Source organism: Hemiscyllium ocellatum, chromosome 24 (assembly GCF_020745735.1).
Source record: "Hemiscyllium ocellatum isolate sHemOce1 chromosome 24, sHemOce1.pat.X.cur, whole genome shotgun sequence".
NCBI classification, from domain to species: domain Eukaryota; kingdom Metazoa; phylum Chordata; class Chondrichthyes; order Orectolobiformes; family Hemiscylliidae; genus Hemiscyllium; species Hemiscyllium ocellatum.
Window position 1 is genome coordinate 19,468,489 of NC_083424.1, and position 13,027 is coordinate 19,481,515.

Below are 13,027 nucleotides of genomic sequence, written 5' to 3' on the forward strand. Positions count from 1 at the left end.
TCCAGGTCCCAGCCCAGTGCAGTGACACTCATGTAATGCTATTTTGAAATGTACATACAACCTATGAATGAGAAGCATGAGTAAGCCATTCAGCCCCTTGACCGTGCTCCACCGTTCAACAAGATCTGATTGTAACTATGTATCTGCAATTAATGATAACTTTCCACAGGCCGGCTTTACAAGAAGAAAGGCCCTAATTGTACCAGAGACATGTTCAACATCTGGTTTGTGGTATTAAGCATTCTCACGAGGTGGGAGCTGCTTGCAGTTTATGGGAGGCTAATGCTGATGACTCTCATGGCTAGGCCTGCCACTCAGAAAATGGCAGACAGATTTTGGGATTTTCTATTTTCATTCTTGGATCTGGGGTTTCTGGGAGTTGTGGCAAACCATGTAACCCACTCAACACCCCCATCCATTATATCTAACATGTCAAACCACCCAGTATCCACAATGGGCAGACCTCAGAACCCATGCTGAAATGAAATAAAATATATTTCTTAAGTGTGAAGAGTGAAGTAATTCAATACATTTAATTTTCTTTCACCTACTATAAAATCAAACACTAGGGGCGGCATGGTGGCACAGTGGTTAGCACTGCTGCCTCACAGCGCCTGTAGACCCGGGTTCAATTCCCGACTCAGGCGACTGACTGTGTGGAGTTTGCACGTTCTCCCCGTGTCTGCGTGGGTTTCCTCCGGGTGCTCCGGTTTCCTCCCACAGTCACAAAGATGTGCAGGTCAGGTGAATTGGCCATGCTAAATTGCCCATAGTGTTAGGTAAGGGGTAATGTAGGGGTATGGGTGGGTTACGCTTCGGCGGGTCGGTGTGGACTTGTTGGGCCGACCGGCCTGTTTCCACACTGTAAGTCTAATCTAATCTAATCTAATTCATTGTACAAATTCAAAGAGTATTGAATTGAATTGAATTCATTGTCACGTGTACTGAGGCACAGTGAAAAGCCAGTGAATACAGGCAGATCGCAGAGTTAAGTAGCATAGATAGTAGATAATAGGTAAACAGTAGCAAAAGTAAAAACACAGTAAAGGTGAATGTTAAAGGTTTGTGAGTCCATTGTGAATATAGAATCACTTGGAGTTATGAATCAGACTGTTAAAGGAACTTGAAAGGTTGTGAAATCTGTCAAACAGCACAAATCCATTAATGTTAACCTTCAAGCTTATGTCCACAGACAGAGTGAAGCAGCAAGCAGTGATTTTTTAACACTCCCTTTTTGCCAAATATTTAAAGGACAGGGTTGTAAATGCCTTTGAAGCTGCATAGTTGCTTTAGCATTCACATTCTACACTATCAACTGTTCCTTTTGTCAGCTTTGATGATAGTTCCAATCAACACATTCAGATATTCTTTGAACAATCTCAATGGCTATGCTACCTCCCTGAAGGAGCCCTTTCCCTCTCTAAAGGCACCTGCCTTCTTCCAATAGTGTCCAGAGACCAAATCCAGAGAGGTTTTCTTTCCCTATCCAAAAGGGTATTCCCATCTCTATAAATACCTCTGAAAAATCCAGTCTGCTCCTACCATGCCTAATCTGCACACACTCTGTTCCTAACTCCTGGCAAATGAAACACACTCATGACTGGATATAGCTGCAGTTTTCTTTATAAGCAGTTGCCTCTATAAACTATTAATGTGCAAAAAAAAAGAGCAATCCATCCTCAGAGCCATTTTTATAATTACAGAGTGGCTTACCGTGATTGTGAAAATTCAGGTCTATATATTAATTTAAGCTGTTCACTATTAAATAATTTGCCAGGTCACTATATAAATCATAGAACTATGTTTGAAATTCTTCATAACATGTTTTAAAAAGTAGCTTTTATTGATATAAATTCACACACAAACACTTAAGGACTTTAAATAGCTGTATCTTATGGCAGCCACAAAATGTTGCAAAAATGAGAGAAGAAATGGGTCACCCATGCAGGCATTGCTGGCTTTTTTCATTCAGTTGTGGGAATGTGGGTGTCACTGTTTCTACATCACACAGTCATCTCAAATGCAGCATCTGTTGACAGCAACAGATGGTCAGTGTTTAAGGGAGATCATCAGTCATTCATGCAGGCCCCGATTCTCTGCATCTTCGTGTGCTACCTTTGAGATGGTGTGATGAAGAGACCATTCTCTTGGAATGTGTGTTTGCAGAGAAAGTCTGAGAGAGACGCGGTGGCTTTTGGTGATGTTGGACTATATGCTGTACAGGCTGTTCCCTGGGATGCACACCGAGACAAAAATCACCTGTGTCTGCAGAACCATCAACATGGTGAAAGACTCTTTTTGGGGGCCTGAAATCCTTTGATCTTCGTCTATGATTGAACGTTGCAGATTGACACAACCAAAATCTAAGCTCACATGCTTAAGGGACACACTAATGATGGGTGCAGCAGCCATCAAACATTCTGGAGGAACTGCCACCACTTGAGACTGTTCTGCCAAGCTACGCCCAGGATCTGTTAACTTACAGAAAACCTCTAAGCTTGATTAGGAATGTACATAATTTCTTGTCACACTTACCAAGTGTTCCAATGTGGGATCTGGAGACACCTAAGAGTGTAATGCTCAAATGAGAAATGTGATTTTGTAAATTGCATTTTCCGTAATGTCTGACTCAGACTGTTTTGTAAAGTTGTGACCCCACCCCCATCACCAACCCATCATCTCCCAGACCATACAGAACCTCATCACCTCAGGAGATCTCCCACCCACAGCTTCCAACCTCATAGTCTGGGAACCCCGCACTGCCTGGTTCTACCTCCTTCCCAAGATCCACAAGCCTGACCACCCTGGCCGACCCATTGTCTCAGCATGCTCCTGCCCCACCGAACTCATCTCCACCTACCTCGACACTGTCCTATCGTCTCTAGTCCAGGAACTCCCCACATACGTTCAAGACACCACCTATGCCCTCCACCTCCTCCAAGACTTCATTTCCCCGGCTCCCAACACCTCATCTTCACCCTGGACATCCAATCCCTCTACACCTCCATTCGCCATGGCCAGCACCTCCAAGCTCTTCGTTTCTTCCTCGCCCGATGTCCCCAACAGTACCCTTCCACCAACACTCTCATTTGTTTGGCCGAACTGGTCCTCACCCTTAACAATTTCTCCTTCGAATCCTCCCACTTCCTCCAGACCAAAGGGGTAGCCATGGGCACCGGTATGGGCCCCAGTTATGCCTGTCTCTTTGTTGGTCATGTAGAATAGTCCATAGTTACACCAGCACCACTCCCCACCTCTTCCTCCGCTACATTGATGATTGCATTGGCGCCACCTCGTGCTCCCACGAGGAAGTTGAACAATTCATCAACTTCACCAACACATTCCACCCTGACCTTAAATTTACCTGGACCATCTCTGACACCACTTTCCCCTTCCTGGACCTCTCCATCTCCATTAATGACAACCGACATTTTTTTACAAACACACCGACTCCAGAGCTACCTGGATTATACCTCTTCCCACCCTACCTCCTGCAAAAATGCCATCCTGTATTCCAAATTCCTCCGCCTCCGCTGTATCTGCTCCCAGGAGGACCAGTTCCACCACAGAACACATTAGATGGCCTCCTTCTTTAGAGACTGCAATTTCCCTTCCCACGTGGTTAAAGATGTCTTCCAATGCATCTCGTCCACATCCCGCATTTCTCCCCTCAAACCCCACCCCTCCAACCGTAACAATACAGAACCCCCTTGGTGTTCACCTTCCACCCTACCAACCTTCGCATAAACCAAATCATCCGCCGACATTTCCTGCACCTCCAAACGGACCCCACCACCAGGGATATATTTCCCTCCTCACCTCTTTCCACCTTCTGCAACGACTGCTCCCTCCGTGACTAGCTGGTCAGGTCCACGCCCCCCCCAACAACCAACCCTCCCATCCTGACACCTTCCCCTGCCACCACAGGAATTGCAAAACCTGTGCCCACACCTCCTCCCTCACCTCCATCCAAGGCCCTAAAGGAACCTTCCACATCCATCAAAGTTTTACCTGCACATCCACTAATATCATTTATTGTATCCGTTGCTCCCGATGCGGTCTCCTCTACATTGGGGAGACTGGACACTTCCTAGCATAGCGCTTTAGGGAACATCTCTGGGACGCCCGCACCAATCAACCACACTGCCCTGTGGCCCAACATTTCAACTCCCCCTCCCACTCTGCCGAGGACATGGAGGTCCTGGGCCTCCTCCACCGCCGCTCCCTCACCACCCGACAGCTGGAGGAAGAACGTCTCATCTTCCACCTCAGAACACTTCAACCCCAGGGCTTCAATGTGGACTTCACCAGTTTCCTCATTTCCTCTTCCCCCACCTCACCCCAGTTCCAACCTTCCAGCTCAGCACCGTCCCCATGAGCAGTCCTACCTGCCTATTTTCTTTTCCACCTATCCACTCCACCCTCCTCTCTGACCTATCACCTTCATCCCACCCCCATTCACCCATTGCACTCTTTGCTACCTTCCCCCACCGTCCTCCCATACCTATCACGTCCATCTCCACCCCCATTCACCTATTGTAATCTATGCTACTTTCTTCCCCACACCAACTCCCCTCTCATTTATCTCTCCACCCTGCAGGCACTCTGCCTCTATTACTGATGAAGGGATTTTGCCCGAAACGTCGATTTTCCTGCTCCTCAGATGCTGCCTGAACTGCTGTGCTTTTCCAGCACCACTCGACTCCAGAATCTGGTTTCCAGCATCTGCAGTCCTTGTTTTTACCTATTTATGAATAAAAGTCTATTTTCGAAAAGAAAAGGATTCTGCAATACATAGGTTTAATACTGTCAATAACCAGTTCCGACCCACTCCCCTGCTAATCTCCTGAGAATTTCTCAGTTTGGAGGTTATTCAGATCCAGTCCTTTGTGGCCACGCTTGTAATTCCCAGCTGCACCAGCAGAGTATGTTGTGTTTGTAGCTGTGGATTTGTGTTTGTTTTGGTTTGGGTTTGGGAGCTGAAGGTTTTTTGTTTAATGGCCCCTGTCCCTCCTCTCTTGGATCTCTTCCAGCAGAGTAGGTTGTCCCAGGTTTAGCCATTCTGGGAGGGAGGGTGAAGGGTCACACTCAGGCAGGTGGAAATGGTGGAAGGTGCTGAGGAGGCTACGATCCACGTTCCTCAGGTAAAGACAAGACAAGGGAAGGGAAGTAAAGGCAGTCCGTGCACAGCAGCAGTGCTCTGTTTGCACTTCCCACGATTTTCATCATTATCCACGGGAGCTTTCAAGGAAATGAAGTGTTTGGTTTGGGAAGGAAAATGCTTTTTTTTTGTTTTTTGGAAATGTAAGTTTGGAGTTTGTAGGCTGGCGTGGGGAAGGTGTTGGTTTAATTCGGCGGGTTGTGGGTTTCGGGAGGACGGATCGAGCCGGATTTCCCCCGCCGGGAATCTGAAATCATTCCCCCCCCCAACCTTCCTCACTGTCGGGAGGGCACTGTGAACAGGGCCCGGGGGGTGGGGAGCAGCCAGTCACCGGCTGTGAGAAAGTTTTACTGGGTTTTTCTTGTTGTTTTTTCAAAAGTGATTCTCTTCCCTTTGTTGCACACACACAGACATAGAGAGAGAGAGAGAGCCGGCAGCCTGTCACTGACTGGGACAGACCCCCTCTCCCCCCCTTACCCCGTGTAGAGTTTTAAAGATAGTATTCGCTCCGTTTGAAGACTTTTTTAAAAAAATGACTGGGTGTTCAGTCAATGGGCATCAGTCACTAATGTGTCTGTAAAAAGGATTTTCTTTCTCTCTCTCTCTTCCCTCCCCCCACTGGAGGGAATAGTCACTATTGTATCTGGGATTGGGAGCAGATTGCAGTTTTAGGGGCATGCGATCTGTCTGCTGTTAGAAATTAATCAGTGATCGGTCCGTAATGGCTCAGTTTTTCAGAGTATTCTACGATTTAATTTTATTCACATGCTGTTTGCTGATACTGTGGTAGGAGAGGGACCTTGTTTTGTAACTTGATGTGTAGGTAAGTGCAATGTGTTCTGAAATATTCCTGATCTGGTGGAGAGGGAATGAATTAGATGCATGGTTTTCTCTGGATTTTGAGATGTGGACAAGGGAGGTTTGCCTAAAAAGGTGAATTACAGCCTGTTTTTCTCAATATCCAGATAGGCTGGCATTTGTGAAATACTGAGTGTTGTTTTTCTCTCTATTCAGGGTGACTCCCTTGACCGAGCCATACCGTGTGTCCCATTGTTGTATGAAGCTACTAATTTAATAATGCAATGCTTCAAATGTTTTGTGATCTGGCAACTGGGCAAACAGTTTACTCTGCTAGTGACCTGTTGTTTTTTGAGGTGGTTAATGATCTTTTGATTTATAGTGTGGCCCCCTCTTTTAAAACCTTGTAAAAGGTGCTGCTGTGTGGCATTTTTTTTGTGAAGTGCTCTCACTTGTGTGTTCTCACTTGTTGTATAAGGTTATCTCATCCTCACTGGACCGCTGGCAGTACATTTTATCTTGCTCTACAAATCAGCTTGTGCTGAATAACTGAGCCATACAAACCAAGATGGTCCAAATTTGATCCTTTGTTTAGCCAACTCTGGACAAACAAGGCCTAAAGGAGTCTGTCCGTAGACCTCAGAGTTATGGAGATATCAGCTAGACTGTCACCTTCTGATGGATGAGCCTGAATACTTCTGAATGGAGCTGTAGACTGAGCACAGGATCAGGTTGACTGTGTTACTACTGCAGTCGAATAGCCAAGCTTGACTTTTGTGTAATAGAGGAGAAAAAAAAGAAAGAAGTGGCACCTTTGTTGACCACCAGATTTCCCAAAATATCTTACACCAGATGAAGTACTTTTTACTAATAGTCAGTATTAGGGAGTGTGGTGGCCATTTTGTACATAGAAAGGTCCACAAACTGCACCATGATGGAACGTTATACAAGGGGACCATCATTCTTCTACAGGGCGTTAAAAGCTCCAGGCAAAAGGAAGAGGAAGAAGATTGACAAAGAAAAGGTTTTGTGCTGCCATTGCATATTCCTGTCTATAACAGAAAGCTGTAGCACCTATCCAGTGCGTCTGTAACAATTGAGAACTAAAACAGCTGGACCACTTCAGACAGCTTTTTTTAATGCAACTGACACCAAACGTGCACGCAACAGGTAACTTGTCTGCGCATGGGACTAATTGGCGAAATTTGAACAAATCTGGTTAGTTCAGTGAAATTATAAAAAGTCAACCAGCCATTCAATAGGCAAGTTGTTTGATACATAGTGTCTGCAGAATTATTACAGGTTCGAGGTAGGATCATTCACCATTAATGACATTTTAACATTCCTTAACTCTTGCTTTCCTTGTTCATCACTGCTGATCACTTTCAATTGCTGATCACTTTCATTTACTGAAGGTCCTACCTACTGCATTGATCATTGAAATAAGCACAGTCCAGTCATTTGGCAGATTCACAATTTCATCTGGTTATGAAGGTGTTGAACGGAAACAGGAGGGGGAATTTTGTCACGGTGTCTGTTTCATGCTGTGGATTATGAGTTACAAATTGAGAAACAGGAAGACTTGGAAGAGAAAGACTGTTAAAGCGAAAGAATGATAAATGCACCTGAAATCTTAATTGTATTGTATTGAGTGGGCAGTGACAGATGTGGATCTGGATGGGTTGGGCCATTTATGATGAATCACATAATTAAGGACATTTGGTGCACGTCACAAGAACCTGCCAGAACAACATTTTTTCCACAGGAGTCATATATTTGACAAAGAAAGATCCGACACTCTGCAGTTTTGCATTTGTTGAGGACGTTTTTATCTTGTAGGTGTAACCATATTGCATACATGAGCTAATCCATGTGTTCCTATGGGCATTTTAAAGGATTAATATAAAGAAAGCTAGATCAGTTGGCGTGAAATCAGCCAGTTGTAGCAACGAGCGAGACACATAAATATCAGCATGGACTGTCATGCCCTGAAAGTGGCATGGAAACTGTTGTGAAAACACATGTGACACTCTGTTGTGACGGGAGGATTCCCTGGTGGATTTTACCAGTCAGTGTGAAATAAATTAGTTCCTTGACCCAGCCTCCCATCATAAAGTGTCTGTGTCTACATTGTTCTCTACACTGATAACCCTGGGGATATGGCCATTGGGAAAATCTTGGGCACATATGGAGTCTTCTTGATCGTTGCAGCAATCTGCATTATTGTTCCTTTTTTTTTGCTGACTCACGTGTTTTTTGAGGCCTGAGTGGAATATTTCAGTTCTTCCTGCATCAGTTCAAACTCTTGGTGATTCTGTATCGTATTACGGGTGATGGACAAGCCCATTGTCATTCAACCTGGCAAAGAAAGGGAATTGTGAGAAAGGGTCACTGCACAGGGCTCCAAGCAGCTGGTGTTAGAGGAATGTTGGATGCAGGCTGAGATAGTCTGTCCTTTCTCATAGGCTGTACAAGGGTTTTGGGTGGCTGCAGTACTAAGAACATTGATCTGAAACTGAGACAAGTCTGCTTACAAATACTAATGATCATTAGAGGTGAAGACAGGAAGTGGTTTATAAGAAAGATTAGACACAGGCTGAGCATTTTTAATCTAAATAATGCAACTTTTTTTCCAGCAATCTGTCACAATAGAATTGGGTGTTTCCAACTACAGATTTCGTTTTCCTGTTTTGTATCTGGTGCATAATAGAAAAATCGGATTGCAGCAGAGTTCCCTTTTGTTTTTGCATTGTGGAGGCTGACTTTAAAGATATTCTGATGTATAATCACAATTCTAGGAAGTTTTGTGGCACTCTAACTGTGACCCACAGTCACGGAGGGGTCTCCATACAATGCATTTCTAGGACAACATCGCCAAACTGTCATAGTCTTAGCGTCTTGTTTGACCCTGAGATGAATATTTGACAATCAGCTGCTTCAATATAAATTTGTTTGTTTAATTAATAAACAGCCATATTCACCTCACCTCTGCTCCTCCACTGCTGAAATCCTCAGTCATGTCTGCATTACTACCAGATTTAACAATTCCAGTGGTTTCATGACTGATCTGTCTATTCCAATTCCATTAACTTGAACGCATTCAAATCTTTGCTACCTATATCCCAACTCTCATTATGTCTGTTCACTCATTAACCCTGTGCTTACCAATCACCATTGGCTCCTGATCTGGTAATGTCTCCATTTTAAACTTCTCACCCTTGTTTTCCTATCCATTTTTGGCCTGACCCCTGCCTATCTTGACAAAGTCCTCCAGCCTTAAAATTGTCCAAAATCTTGCCCTTCTTCCATTTCTGGCCTCTGTGCTTCCAGATGTCAGGCAAACTGCCATTGTTGATTCTATCTTCTGCTGAATAGGCTGTAATCTCTAGAATTTACTTGCTGACTCTCTGCATTCTTTTCTTTCTATAACTTACCTCTTTGCCTAGTCTTTTAATATTCTGTCCTCATACCTCTTCATTGGGGTCAATGGCACATTTTGATGGATAAGACCTGGTGCATTCTTCTGATGAGTAACATTGTTTCTCTGTAGGGATTGTATGCCACCTTTCTGAATATTGTTGGTCAGCCAGCATTCTTTCAACCGAAACCATATGTTCTGAGGAACTTGGACTTGTTTCACTGAGACACCATGTGATTCCTAGCACTTCAACTTTGCTAAGGAGCCTCTGTAATATATGAATTGTCGAGACTGAAGTTGCTGTTCACTTCTTAAAGGATGGTTGGGTTAACATAAATATCTGGAAATGTATGGGGAATACATAACATTTCTGGCTGGTGGATGGATGGATTTTATGAGAAAAACTTTCAAGAATGTTTTCCCCTCCCAGTGGGAGATTGTGAGTCATTGCTGCTGATAGAGTTGAACTTGTGCCCAAGATGGTGTTTTTAACTTCGCTGATGCAGGGTGGTTCCATTCCTGATAACTCTGGGTGTGACATGCAACAAGATCAGGAGGACAACGTCACCTGACAGTCTCCTAGCATTTTATATTTACCAACTTTAAAAAATAACTGATTTGTACTGTAAAATTTCTGGAGGACTGTGTTTGATTACGTGAAATCAAGTGCTGTGAGCATGTTGTTCTGTGTTAAATGTTTACAGTATAACTTTTGCTTGTATTAACACACGTGAGGGAATTCCTCTGTACATGGTCGGGGTGGAAGGGGACAGTAGGAGGTAGTAATTCTTCTACTCACTAGTTTTCTGATTCATGATATGTTTGGAGTATTTTTCATTAACCAAGTCGTATAAATATAGCAGAGAAGTGACAACATCATGGTGACCCCTCCACGTGTTTGTGGTTTGTGGTATGTGTTGGAAATTCTTGTGTGAGGTTTGGTTATGCTGGTTGGTGATATACTCTGTGATCTGAGTAAAGCCAAAACTTTCAAAGGAGTGTTGTCTTAAACTGAAGTTTTAGCTTCACTGATAACAGGATTTTATATTCTCTACATTTGTTTGAAAAGACATTGCATAAAGTATTGCTCAGGATTGACAATAATAGGGAGCTTACATTAGAAACAATGCAACATTGGAAACAAAAGCAGGAGTAGGCCATTTGGCCCTTCAAACCTGTTCTGCAATTCAACTATATCCTGGGGTCAGTTAGCTCAGTTAGTTGGACAACTGGTTTCTGAAGCAATGTAATGCTAACAGTGTGGGTTCAATTTCAGAAACGGCTGAGGATACAATGAAAGATTGTCCTTCTCAACCCCCTCTCGCCTGAGGCATGGTGACCCTCAGGTTAAACCACCACCAATCATCTATGTCTAATGAGAGAGCACTCCTATGGTATGGTAGGGCTATGGTGATCTTAGCTTTACCTTTTGATTAATCTCAGCACCCTTTTCCTGCATATTCCTTGATATATTTAATACATAGAAATCTACTGATCTCAGTCTTGAATATAATGACAAAGCCTCCACCACCCTCTGGACTAGACAATTCTGAAGGTTTAACCATTCCTCAAGAAATTCCTTCTCATTTCAGCCTTATTCTGAGATTACATCCCTGGGTTCTAGATTCTGCAGTCAAGGAAACTTTCTTCTCGCACCTACCATGTTGACCCCTGAAGAATTTTGAAGACTTCACTGAGATATCCTCTCATTCATTTCTTCCAGAAAACAGAGGCCAGTATCCTCAATCTCTCTTGGAAGGATATCCCTGCTGTCCCAGAATTAGTCTGATGGACCTTTGTACTCACTCTTGGCTTTTATTGCATAAGGTTTTCAGTGCTGGAGTAAAGGTGTAGAGTTGCCATTGCATGCAGCCTTGGTGAAAACTCACCTGGGGTTTTGATCTCCTTACACAAGGAAAGGATATACTTGTTGAAAGATCTCCACAGATGCTGGTATCCTGTCACCTAGGCCACTTTATTTACACGTAGAGTCCTTGACACTGATCTAGCTCCCTCAGAGGCAACTCTCAGAGTGAGCAGAACATCTGCAGTGGTTGTAATGAGATCAACCAGGGGGCCTTCATATAATATGCATTCCCTGATTGGGGCTGTTAACCTGGTCCAATCAGGGAGCCCTGTCTGACATATAAAAGCAGGAGTGTCAGATGTTCTGTTCACTCTGAGAGCTGGCTCTGAGGGAGCTGGATCTGTGTCAAGGACTCTGTGTGGGGAACAAAAAGGGGCCGTGGTGACAGGATACCAGCTTCTGTGGAGATTTTTCAACAAGTATATCCTTTCCTTGTGCAAGGAGATCAAAACCCCAGGTGAGTTTTCCACAAGGCTGTATGCAATTGCAACTCTACAGCTTTACTCCAACACTGAAAACCTTTTGCAATGAAAGCCAATAGACCATTTTCCTTCTTGATTGTTTACTGCACCTGCATGTTAGCTCTCAGTAATTTGAGAAGAAGGACATCCTGAACCCTTTGAATACTGACACTTCCCAATCTCTCACCATTTAAGAAATATTCTGCATTTCTACCGAAGTTCACATTTGTTTCCACATTATTGCACCGGCCATATTCTTGTGCACTCAGTCTTTCTAAATCCCTTTGAAACCTCTATGCATAGAGTCTCAGGAGAAACTGCACCTTTCTCACAACACTGAATCCCACCTGGTTTTGTGTTGTCAGCCATCCTGAAGTATTGCATTTGGTTCCTGAATCCAAATTATTGATATTTGTTAAAGGAGAAATCTTCAAACAGGGCAACAAAGGCGTCAGCAGTGTGCACTGATGGTGTTCCCTAACTGTTGATTTCTGTCAGGTTGAATTAAAGATTGTGTATTTGATTTATCTGGAGTGGATAAATTTCTGAGAAGAGTTTTTTTTAAAATTGCAGCCTTGTTAGGTTCTTCGAGGATGTCTGGAGCTAGCTGCGACCCCATTGCTCCTGTTCAGGCTTGAGTGATGTTACGTTCCTTTATATCAATGACTCGTTAGACTTTCATGGAATTGGTTACATTAAGGAGTCTGGAGAGTTATTGTGATCATAGTCATTGAGATGTACAGCATGGAAACAGAACCTTCGATCCAACCCGTCCATGCCGACCAGATATCCCAATCCAATCTAGTCCCACCTGCCAGCACCAGGCCCATATCCCTCCAAACCCTTCCTTTTCATATACCCATCCAAATGCCTTTTAAATGTTGCATTGTACCAGCCTCCACCACATCCACTGGCAGCTCATTCCATACACATACCACCCTCTGCGTGAAAAAGTTGCCCCTTAGGTCTCTTTTATATCTTTCCCCTCTCGCCCTAAACCTATGCCCTCTAGTTCTGGACTCCCAAACCCCACGGAAAAAACTTTCTCTATTTATCCTATTCATGCCCTTCATGATTTTGTAAACTTCTATAAGGTCACCGCTCAACCTCCAATGCTCCAGGGAAAACAGCCCCATCCTGTTCAACCTCTCCTGTAGCTCACATCCTCCAACCCTGGCAACATCCTTGTCAATCTTTTCTGAGCCCTTTCAAGTTTCACAACATCTTTCCGATAGGAAGAAGATCAGAATTGCACACAATGTTCCAACAGTGGCCTAACCAATTTCCTGTACAGCTGCAACATGACCTCCCGACTCCTGCAC

General features: G+C 44.0%; 1 protein-coding gene across 3 annotated transcripts in view; it reads left to right on the forward strand.

The window, feature by feature from the left end:
• Positions 1–5,080: 5,080 nt before the first annotated feature.
• The window catches only part of LOC132827087 (serine-rich adhesin for platelets-like), a 227,522-nt gene continuing 219,575 nt past the window's right edge, over positions 5,081–13,027 (forward strand). For 2 of the 3 annotated variants that reach the window (XM_060843550.1, XM_060843553.1), the window contains exon 1: positions 5,081–5,144. The gene's annotated coding sequence lies outside the window, so the exon portion shown is untranslated. Of the gene's footprint in view, positions 5,145–5,283; positions 5,305–13,027 lie in introns of those variants that run through there. The other variant, XM_060843552.1, reaches the window with a different exon arrangement.